This window comes from Myotis davidii, unplaced genomic scaffold, assembly GCF_000327345.1.
Source record: "Myotis davidii unplaced genomic scaffold, ASM32734v1 scaffold142, whole genome shotgun sequence".
In the NCBI taxonomy this organism is placed as follows: domain Eukaryota; kingdom Metazoa; phylum Chordata; class Mammalia; order Chiroptera; family Vespertilionidae; genus Myotis; species Myotis davidii.
Window position 1 is genome coordinate 1,970,183 of NW_006294400.1, and position 11,166 is coordinate 1,981,348.

The 11,166-nt window shown below is 50.5% G+C and overlaps 1 protein-coding gene across 7 annotated transcripts in view; it reads right to left on the bottom strand.

The window, feature by feature from the left end:
* Positions 1-11,166, bottom strand: part of RALGPS1 (Ral GEF with PH domain and SH3 binding motif 1) — a 221,240-nt gene that overhangs the window by 54,702 nt on the left and 155,372 nt on the right. The window lies entirely within an intron of this gene.

Genomic DNA, 11,166 nt, shown 5'->3' on the forward strand with positions numbered 1-11,166 from the left:
ACCCTGGAACAGACAGGAAGAGCCCCACAGTGTTACTGGTCCTGTCCTCTGAGGAATCTGTGGCCAGCACAGCCGGCACAGGGTGGTTGAGTTCAGGAGCATTTATGCAGCCACTAAGTAGGGTGCCCCTTCCTGGGGAGGAGACGCCTGGGTGATGTGACTTGGTAATGTGGACGGGCAAGCCTGCCGTGGCCATCACGGCTTTCTGGGGCCTCCTGATAGTCAGGCCGACCCAGGAATGGCAGGTCTGGACATTTCTCCCGGCCACAGGCCACACCGGCAGCCTCTTGGGGACAGGAGCAAGGGTGGCTCATCGTGCTTTGCCAGACCTGTTGCATGTCAGCACAGGACAGCGTGACCCACCTCTGGCCAAACCCTCCTCAGAGGCAGGGCGAGCCCAGACAAGGCGCCGTTGCCCTGAGGCCTGGACGTGTCTCTCCGGGAAGGATCATCTTCCATCCCTTGTAAGGACAGAGAACAAGAAGCAGGCACCAGGCCATGGGAGCAGGTGGCAGGGAGAGACAGAGCAACCCTGGGGGATCTTGTGGGATCCAACTCGGAATCATCAGCTCTGCCAGGACCAGAACAAGAACATGAAGAATTCAGGTCAGGTTTGAGCTGAAACTTCTGTCAATGAAATTGCTGCCTGTCCACCAGTCACCGTGACCCTAGTGCAGGGGTGGGCAAACTTTTTGACTCGAGGGCCACAATGGGTTCTTAAACTGGACCGGAGGGCCGGAACAAAAGCATGGATGGAGTGTTTGTGTGAACTAATATAAATTCAAAGTAAACATCATTACATAAAAGGGTACGGTCTTTTTTTTTTTAGTTTTATTCATTTCAAACGGGCCGGATCTGGCCCGAGGGCCGTAGTTTGCCCACGGCTGCCCTAGTGTGTTAATGATCATCTAGTAAGTTCCACTACTGGGCACCAGTAGCTGTCAGGCACTGGGCTTGATCGTCAGTGAGCTCCGTGGTCCTCACACAGTGTCTGACAGAGCTACGGGTACTATGCCCACTTCACTGACACCTGCCCTCCCTATAAGTCTGGTTCACAGCATCCTTGCAGAACCCTCTGGGCCCACCTTGGGCTTCTCTGTAATAATCAGCCTATAATTAAAGGAGTCTAATCCTAATGATACTAGTAGCCTCCATTCTCCAGGGGCTGCCTGCTAGCCCCACATCACCGCTCCCTTAGGGGACCCCATTTACAGATAAGGCACCTGGGCTCAGACAAACTAAACTGTCCAAGGTCAGCTGGCCAGCAAGTGACAGAGTGGGGTCCAAAACCACGTCTGTCAGACTCCGTAACCTCTAGTTGATTATTCAATACCTGCCCCACCCAGGCCAGGAGTCCCCAGGGTCAGGGACCACACCTACTCCGCTCACAGCCATCTCCCAGAGCCAGTACTGCTATACCACAGGCGCTCAGTAAATATTTCTCAAATGAAAGAAAGAGGGGGAAAGATGTATAAGTCAGAACTGTTGTGGTTGCAAGTGACAGAAACTCACCTGAAACTAGCTTCAAAGTGGGGGGAAGTATCCTAGAATGGCTCACAAGACCAGGGACTGCACCACAAAACCAGGCAGCCTCAGGATGGCCCAGGGATGGTGGGGTGGGGGTGAGGGCTAGGTGGGAGGGGAATGCTGGGCGACAAAGAGAACAGCCATCTTGCTAGGTGACCTTATCAAACAGGAAGTGGTCTCAGTTAGCCAAGTATGATTTTAGCTTTTTGTCCAAGTCAATTACTGCTCAGTACAGGACAGTTAAAGATACAACCCTGCTGTGAACCGAATGTTTGTGTCCCCTTGAAATTCGTATGTTGAAATCCTAACCCCAAGGTGATGGTACTAGAAGGTGGGGCCTCTAGGGGTCATTCGATCATGAGGGTGGAGCCCTCATGGGTGGGATTCGTGCTCTTATAAAAAAGACTCCAGAGAGCTCCTCCCTCCTCCCACAGTGTTCAGACCCCCCAGGAAGACAGTTGTCTGTGAACCAGGAACAGGGCCCTCACCAGACACTGACTCTACCATGAGAAATAAATGTTTGCTGCTTATAAGGCACCCAGTTTACAGTACAGACGCTCCTCAACTTCTTATGGAGTTATGTCCCAATAAACCCATCGTACATTGAAAATATAAGTTGAAAATGCTTTAAATACTACGCTGTAGAGCAGCGGTTCTCAACCTGTGGGTCACGACCCCTTTGGCGGTCGAATGACCCTTTCACAGGGGTTGCCTAAGACCATCCTGCTTATCAGATATTTACATTATGATTCATAACAGTAGCAACATTACAGTTATGAAGTAGCAACGAAAATAATTTTATGGTTGGGTCACAACATGAGGAACTGTATTTAAAGGGCCAGAAGGTTGAGAACCACTGCTGTAGAGTCTCGGTTGTTCACCCTCGTGACTGGGTGCCCAGCTGAGAGCTGCGACTTGCTGCTGCAGCCCAGCACCACGAGAGAGTGTCGTACAGCATATTGCTAGCTGGGAAAGGATTGACATTCAAATTCTGAATATAGTTTGTACTGAATGTACATAACTGTAGTACCATCGTTGAGTCGGAAAGTCCTACGTCGAATCATTGTGAGTCGGGACCAGCTGTATTTTGTCAAAGCGGCCCAAACTAAGACAAACCACTTCCAAGGCTGAGATAAAATCATGGGTCATTCCTGTGACCACCTGTTATCTCTATACCGTGGAGTCTACAGGCTTCAATTCTAAAGTCCCTGCCTCCTTTCCTTCCTCCAGGAGGATGGCAAGAGTGTGGAGACCACCTGCTCCACAGGCCGTCGGGATCAGAGGGGACCAGGCCACACCAGGCCCCTCCCACCACTACAGGTGACTCCCGCGTGAGCACACCCGGAGAGAGTGGGTCCAGTGAGGACTGCTAGGTGAGAGGCCAGGGGCAGTGTTGACATCCACTGGCTTCATTTGGCAAAGAGCTTGGATGTGGAGTAAAGAAACCTGACTCCCCACTGCCCACCCCTGAAGAGCAGCCGAGCACCCCTTTACCCTTGGCCACAAAGGTAAAGGTCTCTCACCCATAAGAATGGGACAAGCACACCTTCCTTCAGAGACGATGAAGGTGGCGGTGGTGAGAGCTCACGGAGTGCAGGCTTCTGGGGGCGGGGACTAGCGCAGCAGTTCACCTGCTTCTTCCCATCGTACCCTGAGGACAAGCCCACTGTGAGCGCAGTTCGATGGCTGTTCCACAGGCGTATTCTTCGCATGCAGTGAGCTGGGACTTGAACCCCAAGTTCTTCTGGACATTTGGGTTAGGACTCCTAAGCCCCCTGCACTTCGCTGCACCAGTGGTGAGGAGGAGGCCCTCGCAAGCCCCTGGCAGAGCACCCGGAAGAGGGCGGCTGCTCAGTCATGCTCCTGCTCTTCCTCCTCCTCCTCCTCCCATTTCACCCCTTCACCCTCACTGCCATGGCGTCCCTGGCAGGCACCATTGGCGGGTCACAGCCAGCCACAGCTGGGGGAGGGGAGGCGCGTTCTGTCCCACCTCTCTCACTGAGGAGAGGCTCTGTGGGTAGCCCTGGACCTTGGGGCATCTGGTGGCCAGACCAGTGACTCCCAACCTGGGCTTGCTGGATGACTGAGGTCATTGCTACTTTACTGAGGAAGCTGCGTCCTCTGGGAGCACAACTATGAAATGCTATATTCTCTCCAACACCCACTCCCCACCCTGCTGTGTAGACTCCCCTTTCCAATTTTGGGCAGCTGGTCCCTTGATACAATCTGGGCCAGATTCTGTAACTTTGCAGTCACTTACCATTATTACCATGGTCTCATGTCAAGATTTAAGACTTGGTTCTGTTTATTTGAAGACTCAATTCAAACTGAGTTCGAAGCTCATCTCCATTCTCCCTCCTTTGCTCCCCTCTCCCTGGGGCTTGGAGAAGATGGATGGAGAGTGTTCTGCGCTTTTCCAAGTCCCTGTCCCGTGTCTGTCTGAACTGCCTGCCCTAACCGCTGGCAGAATGTAGCGGCCCTCACTGGGCCTGCTCTCGAGAGACGTGAGATCTGCTCACGCAGGAGGCACCCGTCAGTGTGGGAGGGACCTGGTCTGGTCTGGTCCCCTCAGTGCAGGAGGTGACCTGGGTTTCCTCGGGCATGTGCAGCTGTGTCCTGGCCCCTCCATTGCTGAAGAGCAGCCGAGCACCCCTTCTCTGCCACAAGGGGCCCATGTCCCAACGGCCTCTCTAGGCTGGTGTGCCATCTGGGCAGCCACAGCTCCTGCCCCCCTGCAGCCTCTGTCCTCTTCACATGGAGACACAGCAGCATCTGGGGTAGGTTTTGTCATCCCGTGAGGGCCACAGGGAACTAGAACGGGAGGAGGGACCCCTCTTCCCGACGCCCAGATCCTTTAAGTCCTGGTGATCCCACAGAGTCCCAGAAACAGGCACCAGTTTCTATGTTCAATATGATCCAAACTTCAGAGGCTAAATCAGTCACCCTCTTCCTCCTCTTCCCCAGAGAGGGAGAGGGGGTCTGAAAAGCATGTGGCCCCCTTATTCTCAGCTCCCGGGTCGGGGGGCTCTCCCGAGGGTCTGCAGCTCATTACGTGCCCAGTCTTTGAAAAGGGGGCCCCCAGAGCCTCCTTGCTTAGCTTGGGGAGAAGCAGCTGCCTCAGCTCAAAACTACACTTGTTTGAGTCCAGGACCCTCCTCTTCCTCACAGCACCCATCCTGGATTCACAGGAGGGGGTGTGGGAAGGGGAGGGCAGGGAAATCACGCACTGTGTATTATACAGCGACTCTCAGCTGTTCCGAAGCTCTGTGTGTTAACAATAAGGGGGTAAGGCATTTACTTTTACTTAATACACGCAGCAGTTCAACGACAGAGAAACAAAGAGCTGGTCAGTTCTGGGGCCAGACCTCGCTCTGAGTGACCCTGGACAAGACTGCTGACTCTTCTATGCTCAGCTTCCTCATCTGCACCGTGGAAGTTAGTCATCGTATCCACAAGAAGCTGTGGGCTTCCACACGGTACCTGGCACAGTCCCCATAAACCTCACAGCACACTCGGTGGCCATTATTATTTACTAGGGGCCCGGTGCACAAAATTCGTGCACTTGGAGCAGTCTCTCAGCCCAGCCTGCGCCCTCTCGCAGTCCGGGAGACCTCAGGGAATGTCTGAATGATGCGGAGACGGGAGAGGCTCCTGCCACCACCACTGTGCTCGCCAGCCGTGAGCCTGGCTTCTGGCTGAGCAGCAACCCCCCCACCCCCCCCGTGGGAGTGCACTGACCACCAGGGGGCAGCTCCTGCATTGATCGTCTGCTCCCTGGTGGTCAGTGTGCGTCATAGCAACTGGTCATTCCACTGTTTGATCGATTTGCATATTAGTCTTTTATTATATAGGATGGGTGTCTTTAAAACCCAGGGTTAAGCAGAGGCATGAAAGGGGTCTTGGCAGGGAGCCTAGCACAGTGCCAGGCACATGCGTGCTTACAACGTACACTTTTTGAATGAGTGGTGTTCTCTTAATTCCAGGAGACTATTAATCTGCTACTTATTAATGAGGTGTTCTGAACACAGATTTAAGCTGCATTTGGTCCAGCAACCAAAAGAGACTGTGGGTCTTAAAAAAAATGCATGGAGGAGAGACCCCTCTGTGTGTGGAGGGTGGGCGGCCCTCCCATCCCGGCCGGGCAGGAGCCGGCAGCTGTCTCCCGGCGCCTGCCGAGCTGGATGGCGGCCGTGAATACTTTCTTTCTTAGTGAAGCTCTTCTCTGTGTGTGCTGAATCACAGCATTCACGGGGGGAGTGGGGACAAGAGCATTACTAAGTGGATACCAGGCATCAGCTGGGGCAGGGGTGGGAGACCTGGCTGGGCCAAGGCTCGAGCAGGAAAGGAACGTGACACCGGCTCCTGCAACGGCGTCTCCACCCCCCTCGTGGTGGGTGCTGGGGGCCAGATGAACACTCAGACCACAGACCTCGGCAGGGGGTGGGGGGGTGAAGAGACAGGCCAGAAATAGGCTAAGCGTCTGGGGCGTCAGCTGGGATTTGCCCCTTCCAGCAAGTCAGGGCTCAAGCATGCTGTTTACCAAATACTCTGCACACATAGAAACCAGGACGGTCTGGCTCCACGTGAAAGGGGATGGGGAGGGTCTCTCCAGGGTGGATTTCGAGGTGTTGGAAGCTTCTCTGCCTGGTGATTTCACCCCGGCCTTGTGCCTGGGAAACGCACTCCGGCAGTCTCTTGCCAGGAGCCCTCATTTATCTGCCCAGCCGATTCCTTGGGCCCCGGGAAAGACAAGCAAGGTCATCAGCCGCTCACTGCCCCTGGACGGGCATCTCCGCAGGCGTCTGTGAGGGCCGCTCACTGGCCCTGGACGGGCATCTCCGCAGGCGTCTGCGAGGGGCTGGGATCCTCTCGCACTGACCATAAGGCTGCCTCTGTCCCTCATCTCCCACTTGGTACAAAGGTCTTGTCTGACACAGACAATGTTCCAGAAGCAACAATTTTTTAAAATTTTTATATAGAATGGAGATGATTTAAAGCAGCTTTGGCAATTTCCTGTGAATTTTTGATTATGAAGTTACAAAGAAAACCAGCAAACTAAAATGAATTCTCCCCTGTCTCTATCCCGAGTCTGCCCTCCTGGGGATGGGCCCCGGCCACAGCTGCACATGGGAGAGCAGGGACAAGACCAAATGAACGTTCCTCCAAATACCGTTAGGATGACAAAATGAAAACCAGGCAAATAAGTCTCAGCAAATTGGCTTTGAGCAAATTGACCTGGAGCCCAAACTCTGGTGCTCAGATGGGGCTTAATAAACATTTGTTGACTGAATAGCAAATGTGTTTGACTGTTAGGTGATATCCAGACCCAAGGAGAAGCACTGCGCGGACGCTGTCCCCTGGCAGTGGGTTGAAGAGTCAGGAATGAAGTAGATCATCCATGAGCTAACAGCAGGCCCTCGAAGCTGCTTTAGAACGGAGCATGCGCCCTGTGCTGACATGTGTTTGGCAAGCGTGGAACAGACAGTGCCTTCAAAGGGCTTTCCACGTGGCCTGGACACCTCTGTGACACTGGGCAGTCCGAGACAACCAGTAGCACTGCCTCCGGATCCTCCCAAAAGTGCAAGTCTCCTAACTTCTCACCGGGGCCAGGAAGCACGTGGTTCCCACAAGTCACAGGATCTGACCACAATACCTCCAGGAGAGGAGAGGCCCAGCTGGCTCGCTCCACTCACAGGCAGCTGTTTTATTATTAGCAAATCTGGATGGACAGAGGATTCTGGCAGTTCTGCAGGCTTCCTGATGCTCAGACCCTCCTCCAGACCTCTGCAATACCAGCTGACCAGGAGAGGAGGGGCCTGGCTTTCTTGGCCCTTAACTATGGATCAACTTCACTGGAACCTTGATCACTAAAACCGCCAAACTTCCTCAAATCTGGTAAATGCCTCATGTTACAGTAAAAAACAAAAGTTGCTGCCAATTAAACCTTGACATGCTATTAACTTTAAGATGCATCCTGATTTCAGAGATCTCAAAACAAGAAAAAATGTGTTAGAATTGAAAAAATGCAATGTGTTTTCAGGACAACTGTGTTCTTGCTGGCTTTGAGGTAGGTCTTAATCCCTTGTGGCCTGGTGCAAAGAACTTCATTTGGCTAAGGCTCTGTATACTTGTTAGTAGAACAGAAGAGTAATGCTTCCCTCATAAATTTTTAGAGGAGAAAAAAATAAAATGTTGAGCTTGATATCTAGTACATCACAGGAAGCTACGTAAGGTGCTCTAACAAGGGTTGTGGGGACAACACATTTTGTTATCTGCTGGTGCCCCGGTGGTTCGAAGCTGAACCAATCTATGAATTATTGAGACTGAAGTTTCCCAACAGACTATGACCAAGAGCGGGGGTGGGGGAGGGGGGCAAGGGGGAAGAGATATGAATTAAGACACGAATTAAGCTGGCTGGGCTTATGGTAGGTCAACAACAGCAGCGAGGAAGGCGGTCTGGGCAAGAAGACACCTTCAGGTGTGATGTAGGGAGTTCCTGTTCCCCAAATGGAGGAGTGACTGAAGTAACTCTCTGGTCAATAGCAATGATAAGATCTAGACAATATACAAACACAAACTAATAGAAAGCACTTGAAAACAACCTAAAGCAATGGAAATTGGAGGAGACATGGTCCTTGGGAGGTGGGAAGCACACTAGAGCACTGCCCAGTTTATGGTGAATCATGGGAGAACAGAACTAAAATGGAATGCAGCAGTATTATTGGCTGGGAAGACGGAAAGCAATTGGACATTGAGGATGAAAACTGAAGAGGAAAATGCCAGAAAGGAGGAAAACACAGAGAAAAAGCTCCAAAATTGCTATACAACCCTCCTCCAAATCCTTAGTTAACCCCTAAATTTTTTATGTGTAGACAGGACTCCAAGGAGCCCAAAAACTCCCCAAAGGAAGCAATAGCTGGGAGGCAGAGAATTCAACCCTGCCTGGAAGATAGAATCAGGAGTTCAAGTCTTGCCAAGTTAAAGGGGTTTAGCAAACACGGCTTTTGATTTAATTCCAGAAAACCATGTCTTACAAATAAGTACAGGACTAAGGGTTATACCCTAGGGCTATGGGCAAAACCAAAACAAATCTATCTGAACAAAATCTAAAACCAACCTCTACAAGCTCAAGTGGATATACCAGTAATTTGCTTGCTAGAACAAAACATAACATTCTTCAGAGGAAAATAATAAAACAGTCTTTTCAATGTATCATCCAAAATGTTCACTACAGAATTAAAAAATATATAGACACGCAGTCAAGAGAAATAATAGTCAATAAAATCAGACCCACTGATGAACCAGATGATGGATTTAGTAAATAAGAACTTTAAAATGGTTATTATATGCACAGGATTTTCAGTAAATGAAAGATAGAATAAATAAATGGTTAGAGAATCTCAGAAGAGACATGGGACCTATAAAAATAAACCTAGGTAAGTTCTAGAAACAGCAGTAAATTCTAGAAATAAAGTACCTGACATAAAACATATTTTGGATGAAATCAATAGTAGATTAGTACTGCAGAAGAAAAGATCAGCAAACTTGAAGACAAGTAATAGAAATGATCCAAACTGAAGAACAGAGTGAAAAAAGGGAAAAATAAATAAATACACGGAGCTTCAGTGACCAGTGGGACAATACCTAATGTATAAATGGAATTCCAGAAGGAGAGAGCAGAATTGGGCGGAAGAAATATCTGAAGGAATAATGACCAAAAATTACCCCCACATTCCCAAATTCAGTAAGAAACATCAGCCCATCGATCTAAGAAGCCTAGTGAAGGCTACACAGAATAAATACAAAGAAAGCCACATCTAGTCACACCACCGTCAAACTGCTCACAGTCAAAGATAAAGAGAAATCTTAAAAGAAGTCAGAGAGAAAAAGACTATGTACACAGGAACAACAATAAAGAAGAAAACTGACTTCTGATCAGAAACAATGTAGGCCAGAAGGCATTTAAAAAGTTCTAAGCGGGGAGGAGGTCAATTTGGGATACGTGAAGCTTGAAACGCTGGTGAGACTCCGATGTTGCAGAGTACAACAAAGGTCTCCTCCCAAGCACTCCCTGATAACACACATTAGCCATGCATTTCCTCCGACACACTCCAACCACACACACAGTGCCTCAGTTCAACACCTCAACATTCCCAATAGAAAAAAAAAATTATAGCTGTCAGGAAGGTGAAAATACATGAAATCATTTATACAAACTGAGAGACATAATTAAGATTCTTTGTATTGTGCCACCATGTAAACAATACATATGTTTTCATCCTGATAAGAAAAATGAAGATCTTCTCCTCCTTAAATGCTTTAGTCACATACGATTTGGTCCAATAGGCTGGCGGAATTGTGGGAACAGTGCTCCTAGAGGAAGTCAGGGGAATCCAAGATCCAGGAGCCGTCAAGGCAGAAGAAACCTGGCAAATGTGCTGCGTCAGTGTGGGAGGAGCTTGGAGCAGCAGCAGCGCGCGTTTCCTGAGCAACTGCTGAACGCTGAATGCCAGGCATTGTGCTAAGTGCTTCAGGTGCGTTACCTTAATCCTCACACCACCCTGAGGAGTATTATCATTCCCTTTTTTAAAATGAAGAAACACAGTTTGAAAGGGAATCAGAAAGTTGCCAGGTTAGTCACAGAGTTGGGATTTGAGCCCAGGCCTGTTAGACTCTAAGCCACAGCTATTCACCCTCCCGCCATCAGCCGTTCGTTGTGTTCATCCCACTGGACTGGGCTGGACAAAGGAGAGCTCCACATGGCTACGCCCCCAGTGCTCAGGGAACCCACAGCCAAGGAGGCAATAAAAGTTACTACAGCCAGCACTTACTGAGCACTTACTATGGACTAGCCATTGTGTGTGACAATGTGTCACATCGTATTTAATCTTCACAGCAGTCCTATGTGGTAAATCCTTGTATGTCTCCATTTTACAGGTGAGCAAAGGGAGGGTCCGGTTGGACTAGGATTTGACTCCACGGCTCGGGCTCCTCAGCAGCATACCCAAGTGCCCAAGGCACCAAAGGGGCAGGGGCCATGCAAAGACGGACGGAGCAAGACCACCTGGTGCTCCTCCCCCGCTTGATGAGATCCTAGGAACGTGGACTTGAGAAAGCAAGTTTGTTTTCAAGGGACTTCGGCTGCATCTGTTCTAGAGAGAGGGAATGTCCAGGGAATCCCCCTCCTCACCGACCCAGTGAGTCCAACTGCTTCTCTTACCAGCATGGCTGCAACCATCTCCCCAGCTCTGGATGACTTGTCTGCCACTCCCATCAATCCAGGCTGCACGCAACCATCACTGGGGCTTTTAAAAGTAGCAGCAAGTTGGAACACTGCCATGCGTAAAGCCTCGCAGTGGCTTCCGAGCATCCCTGGGATAAAGCCCCACCTCTCTCCCCAGGCCTCGTGCTCTGCCCTGCTCCCCTTCTCTCCTCAGCCAAGCGCACTTTTCAGCTCCTCAAAAGAACTCCCTGCGCTGCTCCTGCCTCAGGGTCTGCTCCAGTTACCGCTGCTGTAACAACCTCTCACCAAAACTTAGCAGCCTACAGCTACCGTTTTCTTATCGCCATGGCTTCTTCAGTCAGGACTTCAGATATGGAGCAGTGGAGTGCCTTATCTCTGCTGATGTCTGGGGCCTC